The following is a 13,596-nucleotide window of genomic DNA, read 5'->3' on the forward strand; positions in this document are numbered from 1 at the left end:
TGGCGAAGAATATTGAATATACCATGGACTGCCAAAAGAATGAACAAATCTGTCTTAGAAGAAGTACAGCTAGAATGCTCCTTAGAGGCAAGGATGGCGAGACTGTGTCTTACATACTTTGGACATGTTGTCAGGAGGGATGAGTCCCTGGAGAAGGACATCATGCTTGGCAGTGTACAGGGTCAGCAGAGAAGAGGAAGACCCTCAACGAGGTGGGTTGACACAGTGGCTGCAACAATGAGCTCAAGCATAACAGTGATTATAAGGATGGCTCAGGACCGGGCAGTGTTTCATTCTGTTGTGCATAGGGTCACTATGAGTCGGAACCGACTCGACAGCAGCTAACAACAAGAACAACAAATATAAAAAAATAATTTACAGAATTGATGAATTTTATTGCTAAAGAGAAAGGAGACCAAGATCACAGTGACATCATTCAGAGTAGAATGTACTCTATGAGGCAAAAATGGGTTTAAGGCACGCTTTATTTTTTTTGATAAGAAGCTTGTAAATCCGGGCACAAACTATTCTGCTTGAAGAGAAAGCAGAAGAAGCTATTGACAAAATCTGTTGATACATGTGGACAAGCCATTACTGTCCCCTGTATACTTTGGCATTCGGCTTTACACTCAGACAGAGCCACAAATGCAGAGCGTGAATCACCTTTTGGTTTGTACACAATACATAGGAGCAGATGTGCCTAACATTTTATCTTTATCACTGAAAATGCATGTTACAGGAGGAGAGATTTTAATTTTAGCTAGGATGATTTTGTGATCTCTGATGGATACTAAGAAAAGTGCCTTGAGAACAATGCTGTTAGACTACCAACTCTGGGCGGGAGTGTCGCTATGCGAGTGAATGTCGGTGCACTGAATGGCAGCCCGCACACTTTCCTTCACAGAGAACAGTTGTGGGGAACAGCACGCTTCCGGATCAGGCTTCAGCAGCGTTGGAGACGGTAAGAAATGGCAGATGCAACGAAATCACAGGCACCAAGTGTGTTGTTCAGCTTGTTGTGTGAAGAAATGGGCACTGTGTGTAAGACTCTGCTTTTCCACTGTGAAATAGTCTGGCTCTTGAGGGGAATAGCGTACGCCTGAGTTCTTAAACTTGTGGGATTTGAGAGAAACGTTTTTTCACGGCACTCATAATGCCACTAAACCTGGTTTTTCTGATTTCAGATATCCGAGAGTAGCATAGCTCATTGATACAGTCAGATCTTAAATATACAGAGCCGATCGTTCAAGGGACAAAATGTGATTTTTAGTTTTGAGAATAAGATACCAGTGTGATACAATAATATTTTGAAATATTTGTTGTTGTTGTGTGCCATCGAGTCAATTTTGACTCATAGTGACCCCATGTGACAGAGTACAACTGCCCATATGGTTTTCTAAGCTGTAATCTTAATGGAGGAGCCCCGGTGGTGTGGTGGTTAAAGTACTCAGCTGCTAACTGAAAGGTCGAATCCACCAGCTGCTCCCTGATAGAAATACGTGGCAGTATGCTTCTGTAAAGATTTACAGCCTTGGAAACCCTGTGGGGCAGTTCTACAGTCCTCTGTCTTATAGGGTTGCTATGAGTTGGAATAGACTTCATAGCGGTTGGTTTGGTTTCTTTAGTTTGGTATCTTAATGGAAACAGATTGCCAGGTCTTTTCTCCTGCAGACCTGCTAAATGGGTTTAAACTGCCAACCTTTGAGTTAGCAGCCGAGTGCTTAACTGTTGTGCCACCAGAGTTCCTTCTGAAATATTAATGTCACTGGTATTTCATTTTACCCTTTGGCTCTTCTCTGTTTCTGTTCAGGCTCCGTAGTTTTGTGTTCATACTTAAGGGAAGAAATGCAGCAGCAGAAAGGAGTTCATTTTTGTCTTCTGAGTTTCAAAAACCTTGACCTTGTGGGGAACAGAAGGGACTTGGTATAGACTACATAATGGCAGAGCTTCTCCTTGATAGGAGAAAATAATTCCCTGAGGTGAGGGGAAAAGGAAAAGACGGGGAAGATGGGTCAGAGAAAGGGGCCACCAGGACTCTGTAGGAAGGGACTGGACTTGAAGGGACCACTTAGATAAATAAAAGCCGAGCTACAGTCTGATGTGAGACTAAAAGTGTTCGTTAGTGAAAAATCTTCTCAAACATGTCTAGGTCTATTTGGGTTGACTATTCAGACCTGCTGACACTTGCTGCCATTCCTGATACTCTGTGAGAGGGTTTTCTCAGTAGAAATGAAAAGTAAGAAAAGAAATTAAGCAAGTGGTTTGACCCTTGGCTAAAGCTCCTAACATAAAGCTGGATGGTGAAAGATGATAATATCACCCAGTTTGCTAGGGCCCAGTTTCTGTGTAAAATGTTTTATTTTAATAATCAAGCAATTTGAAAAGTTTACCTAAAATCAGTGGTGTGCCTGTGTGCTGAATGTGCATGAAGATGTGAGAAAGTTTAAGAAACTTGTAGCTTATTTGACGAGTTTAGCTACTTGGAGAATATTTTTTTTTGTTTAGTGAAGTATTTCCCCCTTTTCTTTTTTGTACCCTTGCCCTTCTGATCTCTTTGGTCCCCTTCTTCCCCAAAATCACATCAGTACCTTCCCAGCCAACCCTTGTTAATAACCTAGTATATGTAAACTTCCATAATTTTCTATATAATCATATAGATAGATGGATATATTTTAATCATTGATTTTTTTTTTAAATAGGGTTATATTATACACCCTTCTCTGCGCTTTTTTCACTCCAACAGTACCTCATGAAAATCTAAGTCAGTTGACATATCTCTTACGCAGTCTTTTAATGACCACATAATATTTCATGTAACGGATGTGCTATACTTGATTCGGTTGTGTCGTTTCTAGATTTTTGCCACAATTTTACAGTGGGAAGTTACAGTAAACATTCTTGTGCATATGTCCTTATTTACTGGTGTTTTTCTTGCTATGGGGTTCAGGTGTGGGGTTGCTGGATCAAGGGGCTGCAATTAAAGACAGGCAATCTTTAATTGTAAAATTAAAATGTTGCAAGATTATTTTCAAAAAGGCAGTAACACTTTGCATTTCTACCACCAACATATGAGAACAACCTCATACATTTCCCACATCAGAGAGACAGCATAACCTAGTGGTTGAGACCTTGGATCGTGCAGTTAGACTGCCTGCGTTCTAATCCCGTTTGGGAGCTGTGTTTCCAGTGAGCTACTTAATCACTCTGTGCCTTGGTTTCTCCATACCTGTTACTTAAATTTTTATTTTTTTTTATTACACACACATTTTTAATTGGTTGGAAGAGTGCCTGGCTGTAGTAAATGCCATGTGTTTGTTAAAATAGATAAAAAATACTTGCCAGAAATAGATGTTTTTATTCTATTATCAATTCAAGCAATAAACAGAAAAGGAAATGAAAACAATTTTATGCACGAAAGTGATACTAACCTATAAAATACTAAGGAATAAATTTAACTAAGGACTTCTACATTGAAATCTACAAAACACTGATGAGAGACATTAAAGATCTACTCAACATGGATAGGTATTGGAAGATTTGGTACTGTCAAGGTATCAGTTCCACCCCAGTTCATCTACAGATTCAACACAATTCCAATCATAATTCCAGCAGCCTTTTTTGTAAAAATAGACAAACTGATTCTAAATGTATATAAAAATGCAGGGACGTAGAATATCCAAAGCAATCTTGACAAAGAAGAATAAAGTTGGAGAACTTACACTATCTAACTTCAAGACTCCTTACACTATCTAACTTCAAGACTTCCTATAATAGTTGCAATAATCAAGATGGTATGGTAATGGCATAAGGATTGACAAATAGCTCAGTCAAACAGAATAGTCTTTCAGTTCATGAAATGGGGTGTGTGTATGTATTTGTGACATATATCACTATGACCTTCTAGATCATCAGTATGATCTTCTAGACCTTCATGTAAATGGGATCATATTTTGTAGACTTGTGTGTCTTTATTTTTTTCACTCAGCATAATGCCTCTGACGTGCTGTTGTGTGTATCAGTGATTTTTTATTGCTGACTAGTATTCCACAGATAAGTGTACCACACCGTTTATTTATTTTCCCGTGGATGGACCTTTGGGGTTTCTTCTGTTGGTGCTATTATGAATGAAGCTGCTACGAGTATTTTTATGTACAAGTCTTTTGATGGACACATGCTTTCATTTCTTTTGGGTAAATAATCTAGTAGTGTAATTGCTGTCTTATACAATAAGTGTAAGTTTAACTTTAAAAGAAACTGCTGAGCTGTTTCATAGAAATGCAATGCTTTGTTTTGTGGCTAGGCAAATAGCTTCCACATTATGGTTACTTTTGCCCTTGTTTAATAGTAAATGGAATAATGTATTAATACTTATTTTAGACTTTGTAAGAAGTACAATTGATTCTGATAATTATGTTTTGTAAAGTTGGTGTGAACACTGAGTTAGCAAATACTAAGCCATTGCTCCTTGGGGAAATACAGAGTTAGGTCCCTGCAAGCCTCTCACTGCATTTTCATCAACTGATCAATATATAACCTTGTTTTATGTATGTTTCTGCTTAAAGACGCTTTATTTAATATATATTGTTGATTCATTAACATTGAACTTGTGGCTAACAGCTCTATAACTTACTCATGCCTGAATGAAGCTTCCCTAATACACTTATTTTCTCTGTAAGGAACCTCACAACCTTCTTGTACTTAGGGACACTAGATGGCGCTATGCTTGGAGGCCATTTTAGACAGCGAAATCTCCAACAAAAATGTGAAAAACATGGTAAAAAATAAATAAATAAATAGACCCTAAAAAGGACATTTGTTTACAGTATGAGAATGGAAACAAGAAGGCAGAGTGTCATCCGGTTTGACCCCGGTAGGGATGTGTGTGTCAAGTGATTTGAATTTTTTGCCACTCTGCAGGTCTGCAAATGACCTCAAATGATCATTAATGTTGACTTTGGGGTCACAAGCAAATTTTAGGAAGCAGGCGAATTAACAAATGTGGAATCTGTGAATAATGAGGATCGACCATATAAATCCCGACTTTGATGCATTTTTCAAATCCTGCGTAATATATATTTTTTCTTTTCATTAATTTACAATTGAGATTTGGTTCATCAAATGATTTCGTCAGTTGTTAGAGTTTTATTACTATGTAATAACTTTTGATTAGCAAAATTCATTGGTAGGTTTAAAGGTTTTTTGAGGTAAAAAAGCAACTACTTTACTCTTAGAAACATTTTCTAATTCCCATTTGCTGTTAACATTTTAAAGATGTGCATTTGACATTTTTAGTAATCTAATGTCATATTCTATGCATTAAAACAGTTATGAAAAATAGACAGTTATTGGGAAATGTATAATACATTAAAGAGAAAGGAGGAAAATAAACGCAGTGGCATTGCACGTTAGGTTTTCTTCATTATCGTCTGCAGAGGAAAACTTACGAGAACTGTGTTTAAATAAAGTTCTTCTAAAGGTTATGTCTATACTCTTTCTTAGGTTTTCTGGATTCTTAATTATTGCTATATGGTACATCTATTTCTTAATCATAACGAGGCTCCCTCTTTTTAAAAATAACAGCTTTACTGAGATACAGTTTACATATGTTGTTGTGTGCTGTCGAGTAGATTTCTACTCACAGTGACCCTATATGACAGAGTAGAACTGACCATAGGGTTTCCTAGGCTGTAATCTTTATGGGAGCAGTTTGCCAGGCCTTTTCTCCCATGGAGTAGCTGGTGGGTTTGGTTCAAACTGTCAACTTTTTGGTTAGCAGGTTAGCACTTAAACCACTGTCCCACCAGGGCTCCTTCATTCTCTCCTACTGGACTATAAACATGGATGCCTTTGGTTTTATTTACTAGTGTGTTGTTGGCACCTTGTGCAGGGCCTGATAGAAGGTGGAATCAATCAGCTAGAGCTGTCTGGGGTGTGGCAATAGTTAGGCTCCTCTTCTGGAAAGATGTCACGAGGTAGAAGATGTTAGGTGGAAAGAGCAGGAGGCCGAGGGGTGCCCCGGGTGCCCTCCAGAGAGCCCTGCCATTAATGAGCTCTGCAGCAGTGTCCTTTCTGGTCACATACCCACATTTGTAAAATAAGGGTAATGGTCTGGATTATCTCCCTTTTGACAGTCTGAGGTTTATGAGCACCATAAACTTGAAACATTTAGAGCCAGTGAAAAAGGATGACCTCTAAGTAGAATTTGAGTACATCATTACGTTTGTGTTCTAAAATACCACTGATATTTGCACCTGTCATTTCTGAAAACTTGTGCTAAGAAAATGGCATTTCTAGTACTGGTGATATTTAGAAGATATTCATAAAGTGATATCTTAAAGGTTATCATTAGGTAGAATGCTGGGATTCATTTATTATTTTTATCTTTATAAAATATCTACTTCTTTCAAAAGTCTTTTTACAAAGACATTTAAAAAATGCCTTTTGTCTTTTTAAAGATGAAAGCATCTAAGGTCCTTAAATGCTATTGAAAGACATTTTGTCATTTTCGCGTTTTAAAATACTTTAAATTGTTGGTATTTCAGAGATAATAAACTCTTTAACATAGGATTCAAAGAGGAGACATGGCTCAACGATGTTATTAACTTGAAGCTCTGAAGTCAAGGGCTTCTAAACATTAAGAACAGTGACTTTCCAGTGTACAGTATTCTAATTGATTTGAAATATCATCAGTCCTGTGTATTTCAGCATACAGAGACTTTTATGGGAGGCAAGACACAAACTTTGTGTTATTTATAGATTAAATCAAGTGTCTTAAATTGCTCAGAGAGGCAGGACATAAATTCTTGAGGAGTAGCTGTTCTATTAATGAAGGAATAGGGAATGAAAGAGGCTGAGAATGGGTTGCCTCTTGCTGGAATAACCAGGAAGTCTGTAATTGCTCCACAAAGAAAAATTGCCTGTTGTAAAAGAAAGAGAAGATTTTGTGAAAGCGGTAATTTTCTGCCAAATCACTTCTTTTAGGCTGGAGAAGGATCCTTATGAGCTACTTTAATTCCTGTGTGGGTACTTTGTGGTCAATAAGCCAGTGACATTTTTGTTTCAAGCAAATGTTTTTTCTTCATAAAATCATTAGAGTCTTGAGTAAATGTCATGCTTGAATTTCACACATTTCACATTTTCTTAACAGGGACTCTGGTCCAGATAACATCGAAAACTCCAATTTCTTCAGAGAGGTTTATTTAAGCTCAGTAGAAATATAAACGTAACTGTGATCCATAAATCTAACCAGTCTTTGACCTTGGCAAATTTTGTCTTTTTTAAAAAAAGATTTGACCCTAATTAGTTTTATACGAATATGTAACAAAGGTATGACAAATTTGAATAATTCATTCAATATTTATATACTATTTATATATTAAAATTAAGAGAAAGTATGTTTATTTTATATTACAGTTGATAAATAAAATTTGCTTCAGTATATCTGTTTTCTAGGTTCAGAATTTTATAACAATCACCTTAGCCCTTGCAAATTAAAAGCTTTTGTTACTTAGATTTTAAATTATCTATATTAAGTATTTAGTTCTTTTGAAGAAACTCAGCATATTTCCCTAATGGGTAATCTGATTTAACTAATAAATATATTTGAACAAGAGTGTCCCTTACTTGATAACAGATATTTGCATTATTTTGTTTAATAATAGTCTAAATGTAGTTTGGTTAGTTAATAATGCTTTTTTTTTTTAATGTAGGTAAAAAAAAAAATTTATTTTTTATTTTTTTTATTTGGTGGAGAGGAGGCAATATACTAACTTCAAAAAATTTGTTTTACAGGATTATCAGAACCATCCTTTATTGCAAAACAGGAAGATAGTTTGTTTAAGGATTTATTTGAAGACTATGAAAGATGGGTTCGTCCTGTGGAACACCTAAATGACAAAATAAAAATAAAGTTTGGCCTTGCCATCTCTCAGCTAGTGGATGTGGTAGGTGTGCATATCGTTACGTGTTCAGTTTCACACAAGGTTTATTGAGGGCCTGTTTTATGCCCAGACACGGGGCTAGGCAGTGAGGATTACAGAGGGGAAAGAGACACAGTCCTTTCCCTCAAGGAACTCAGCAGGGAAAAATAGTTATTTTGCTACAGACATAGTAGTTCCCCAGGTTTATATAATACTGTGTGTTTTGTTTTATCTCATTTGATGATTATAATAGGTCTATTGTTAACAAATTTAAAGATATTAAAACAAATATTTTATATTGAAGTTTCTCCTTAATAGTTAAGTCAGAACATTTAATAGAAAAAGTCCAAGAATAGAGTCTTAGGACTAAAAAGTATCACAATAGATGATACCTTGGTATCACACTTAAAACATGTCAGAGATTTTTCCAGATGACATTCACCAAGGAGAATATGTTCCCTTAATAACTCCTATTGTCAGGAGATTCTATTTAATCTAAGAAGTTCACACTAATTTTGAAACTAGTTTCTTCTTGTTCTGATCATATCAATCAATAATTATTTCCCTGCTGTGGTCCCAAAATACCCAACAAGAATTTACATATATTTAAAAAAAGTAATATTTATAGGTGTGCCTTTATTTTCTGATTAGAGAAGCAGTGCATGATATTTGTAAAGAATTTGGAAAATGCAGAAAAATACAAGTAAGAAAATAAGAATTGACTGTAATTCTACCACCCTGAGGTATCTAATATTAACATTTTATTTCTTGCCAGTTTTTTTTTTGTGTGTGTGTGTGTATGTTACAAAATTGGAATAGTATTTTAATATAATTTTGATTACTGCTTTTTTCCCCTACTGTTACATGATGGGAAACCCTGGTAGCTTACTGGTTAAGAGTTTGGCTGCTAACCAAAAGGTCAGCAGTTCAAATCCACCAGGCGCTCCTTGGAAGCCTTGTAGGGTAGTTCTACTCTGTCCTATAGGGTCGCTATGAGTCGGAATTGACTCAAGGGCAATGGGTTTTTTTTTTTTTTTGGTTACATGATGAACATTTTCCTATGTCATTATATAATCTTCAGATATAATTTTTAATGGCTACATGATATTCCATTTATAGTTTATTTAAATATTCTGTTATTGGCAAAAGCTTGTCCCCAGGTTTTCCTATTATACATGATAATGGTGAATATGTACACAAATGTCTGAGTTTTTCCTTTCCTTAAGAAAGGCAGTTAGAAAATCAAAGGGTATTCATTTTTATGTGTAAAGTTATTTATATATGTTGATATATATCATCTAATTGCTTCTAGGAAGGTCAATAACTATATGTACTGTATTAACTGTGTGCATATCCCTTTGCTGGGCAATATGGAGAGATTTTAAATATACATAAAAAAAGGAAAGTAGGAAGGAAGTAAAGTGGGGCTTGCCCTCAAAGACCCCTCTTTCTCTAGCTGGGGCTATTAAACAGTTGCTGCGGAACACCATACTAAATTGTGAGGATAAAGATCGGGGAACTCAGATCTTGATTAAGATCACCAACCAAGGCAGGATAGAGGAGATGACACTTGAGCTTGTTTTGACTTAGCAGAAAGGAAGAATACTTGATCAGAAGGAATAGTGTAATCACAGGTATATAAGTGATACTGAACCTTTTTGTTGACCTGTTTAGATCAAAAGATGAATGTTTTGGAAGCCCACCTAGATAGGAATGGCCTGACTGGATGGTGGCGAAGAGTGATTCCAGCATGCTTCTGTGCCTTGGCTCCTGTCATTTCTTCTGCTTGGACAGCTTTCCTTCTCGGCCCAAGCCATTTATTCTTCAAGGCCAAATTCATTTGTTAGACTCACTCTGAAATCTTTCCAGGCTTCCTACGACCGTCTGTCCCCTGTTCAAACAGCACTTTAAACCAGCACTCTTTTTTTTACTCATACGCTCTGGGTCTCTATGAGTCGGAATCGACTCGACGGCAACAGGTTTGGTTTTTGGTTTTTGGCTCTGGTATTGCAGCCTCAAAATAGAGTTATGCCTGAGCCAGAGCCTAGCCAGTGTCTGACACATAGAAAATGCTGAATGAACGAGAGATCTGTTAGGCAACCAAAACAAACCAAACCAAACCCACTGCTGTCGAGTCAATTAGGACTCATAGTGACCCTATAGAACAGAGTAGAACTGCCCCATAGGGTTTCCTAGCCTGTAACCTTTTACAGAAGCAGGCTGCCATATCTTTCTCCCATGAAGTGGCTGGTGGGTTTGAACTGCTGATGTTTTGGTTAGCAGCCGAGCTCTTTAACCACTATGCTACAAGTATGCTACAAATGTATTCAACCAAGGTGGAGCGTTGACATGTCGTGGGGTTGTTAACCAATGTCATAAAACAATATGTGTACTAACTGTTTAATGTGAAGCTAGTTTGTTCTCTAAACCTTCATTTACAGTACAATGAAAAAAAGGTCTTTAAATCAGGGCAACATTTGCCCAAAAATAAAGCTGAGAAGGCAGAAAGGGTTAGGAAAATCAGACAAAAGGAAACGGGAGGAAAAAAAATGTGTTTGAACCTCCCACCTTTCAGTTAGCAGCCAAGTGCTTAACCACTGTGCCACCAGATAGTATATTGATAAGCAACAGACATGGTAAAAGCAGTACTTCAGGAAGATCAATGAGGTGGTAATATCCATGATAATTTTGAGGCGTGAACGAGAGATTAGAAGTTTGGGAGGCAAATTAGTATATGAGGTAGAAGAACGAATAGGACTTCACCATTGAATATAGAGGGAGGTATCAAAGACGATGCCAAATTTTGAAGCCTAAGTGATTAGAAGGCAAGATCAACCAAAGTTTGAAAGGTGTAAATAGTTGTCATGGAGGGGAAGAAGAAAATGATGAGTTCGATTGTGATTTGAGGTCACTGTGGTCCATTCAAAAGAAAATACTCAATAGGCTCTTAGAAAGTCGAAACTGGCTGTGAGATGAGAGACGAAACTAAGGATGTCAATTTAGAATCCTGGCCAGAGGGCAATTGTTAAAAACTTTGGATTGATGCTTTTATTTTATTTTTTAAATATTGTGTTTTAGGTGAAAAGTTACAGAGCAAAGTAGTTTCTCATTCAATAAGTTGTACCAAAGTGTTCCATGACATTGGTTGCCATCCTCACACCATGTCAGCACTCTCCCCATTTCCGCCCTGGGTTTCGGTTTCCCATTTTCTTTCGTCTGATTTTCCTACCCTTTCCTGCCTTCTCATCTTTACTTTTGGACAGATGTTCCTCTTTAGGTTTTATATAATTGTTCTATGGAGCGTGTTCTTTTTGGGTGTTATTGTTTATTTTGTAGGCCTGTCTGTTGCTTGGCTGTAAAGTGGTTTCCAGGAATGGCCGCAGTTCCACGTCAGAGGTGTGTCTTAGGGCCATAATCTTGGAGGTTCCTAGTCTCTGTCAGGGCATTAAGTCTGGTCTTTTTTGATAAATATGATTTTTTCTTCTACATTTTTCTCCCACTCTGTCCAGGACCCTCTATTGTGATCCCAGTCAGAGCGGTTAGTAGTGATAGCCTGGCACCATTTAGTTCTTCTGATCTTGGGTTGTGTAGGCTGTGATGCATGTGGTCTGTTAGACCTTTGGACTAATTGCTCCCTTGAGACTTTGGTTTTTTCCACTTTCCTTTACTCTGAACGGGAAGAGATCAATAAGTATACCTTAGATGGCCACCCTCAAGCTTTTAAGACCCCAGATGCAACTCACTGAAGTAGGATCTAGACCATTGTTTTTATGCACTATTTTATGTCAGTTAACATAGACGTTGCCCAAGTCCTTAGCATTCGAGCCTGTTATCTTCGTCCCAGGCAGTGTTTGGTTGTGCATAGGAAGTTTCTGTAACGGTGCCCCTTGCGTGTTCTGTTGTTTAAATTAGTATACATGCAACATTTAGAAATATGTATGTAGAGATGTCCACAGCCTAATCTGTATCTGTAGGTGGGTGCACTGCCTTACACTCTCTCATGCCTCTTTAGCACACCTGTCTCCCTATGTATTCCTTCGTAGATTGTTAATACTGTTGTTGCTGGATTGCCTATGTTGTAGTAATTGCCATAGTTGTAGTTTGTTCTTGTGTTCCTTTCAGCGTCTTCCTTTGCCTTTGTTATGTTGTGCTGATTTCCACCAATAGTGTATTGCCTCTCCTTCACCAGTATTACCATGTGTCTTCTAACTTTTAGTAATTTACCTTCCCTCCCCTTCCCTTCCCTGGTAACCATCAAAGAAAGTTTGGTTTGTTTTTTCTGTGTATAAACTTTTTCTTGCTTTTCTATAATAATGGCTTCATGCAATATTTGTCCTTTGTGATTGACTTATTTCACTCAGCGTAATGTCCTCCTGGTGCCTCCATGTTGTGAGATGTTTTGTGAATTCGTGATTATTCTTTATTGTTGCATAATGTTCCACTGTGTGTATGTACCACCTATTGGTGGGCACTCAGGTTGTTTCCATCTTTTTGCTATTGTGAATAACGGTGCAGTGAACATAGGTATGCATATGCCTATTCGTGTTACAGCTCTTATTTCTCTGGGATATATACCTAGGAGTGGGGTTGCTGGATCATATGGTATTTCTAGTTCTAGCTTTTTAAGGTAGCACCATATCGTTTTCCATAATGGTTGTACCATTCTGCATTCCCCCAGCAGTGTATAAGAGTTCCAGTCTGCCCACAACCTTGCCAGCATTTGTTGTTTTCTGTTTTCTTGGTTAGTGCCATTGATATCGAGGTGAGATGGTATCTCTATAGTTTTAATTTGCATCTCTTTAATGGCTAATGATTGTGAGCATTTCTTCATGTGTTTTTTAGCTACATGAATGTCTTCTTTAGAGAAGCATTTGCTCATGTCCTTTGCCCATTTTTCAGTTGGATTGTTTGTCTTTTTGTTGTTACGGTGCTGAAATTTTCTATAGGTTTTAGAGATTAACCCTTTGTTGGATATGTTGAAGCCAAAAAATTTTCCCCAGCCTGTAGTTCTCTTTTCACTCTTTCGAAGAAGTCTTTTGATGAGCATAAGTGTTTAATTTTTAGGAGGTGCCATTCGTCTAGTTTATCTTCTGCTGTTTGTGCGTTTTTAGTTATGGTTGGTATACTCTTTATGCCGTGTATTGGGGCCCCTAGGGTTATCCATATTTTTTCTTCTGTGATCTTTATAGTTGTAGGTTTTATATTTAGGTCATAGATCTATTTTGAGTTAGTTTTTGTGTATGGTGTAAGGTACTGTTTCATTTTTCAACAGATAGATATTCAGTTTTGCCAAGGCCTTTTATTAAAGAGGCTGCCTTTTCCCCATTTAATGGACTTCGGCACTTTGTCAAAGATCGGGTGTCGATAGGTGAATGGATTTACCTCTGGGTTTTCAATTCTGTTCATTAGGCTATGTGTCTATTGTACCAGTGTCAGCCTGTTTTTACTACTGTGGCTGTGTAGTAGATTCTGAAATCAGGATGTGCGAGGCCTCCTACTTTGTTCTTCTTCAAAAATGCTTCACTTATCTGTGGCCTCTTTCCTTTCCATGTAAAGTTCGTGATTAGTTTTTCCATTTCGTTACGGAATGCCATTGGAATTTGGATCGAGATTGCATTATATCTGTAGATCGCTTTGGGTAGTATTGACATCTTCACTATGTTACGTCTTCCTATCC

At 37.3% G+C, this 13,596-nt stretch overlaps 1 protein-coding gene across 1 annotated transcript in view; it reads left to right on the top strand.

Moving 5' to 3' along the window:
• Positions 1–13,596, top strand: part of CHRNA5 (cholinergic receptor nicotinic alpha 5 subunit) — a 42,473-nt gene that overhangs the window by 15,459 nt on the left and 13,418 nt on the right. The window contains exon 2 of the mRNA XM_023552959.2: positions 7,792–7,943. The gene's annotated coding sequence lies outside the window, so the exon portion shown is untranslated. The remainder of the gene's footprint in view (positions 1–7,791; positions 7,944–13,596) is intronic.

This window comes from Loxodonta africana, chromosome 13 (assembly GCF_030014295.1).
Source record: "Loxodonta africana isolate mLoxAfr1 chromosome 13, mLoxAfr1.hap2, whole genome shotgun sequence".
Taxonomy (NCBI): domain Eukaryota; kingdom Metazoa; phylum Chordata; class Mammalia; order Proboscidea; family Elephantidae; genus Loxodonta; species Loxodonta africana.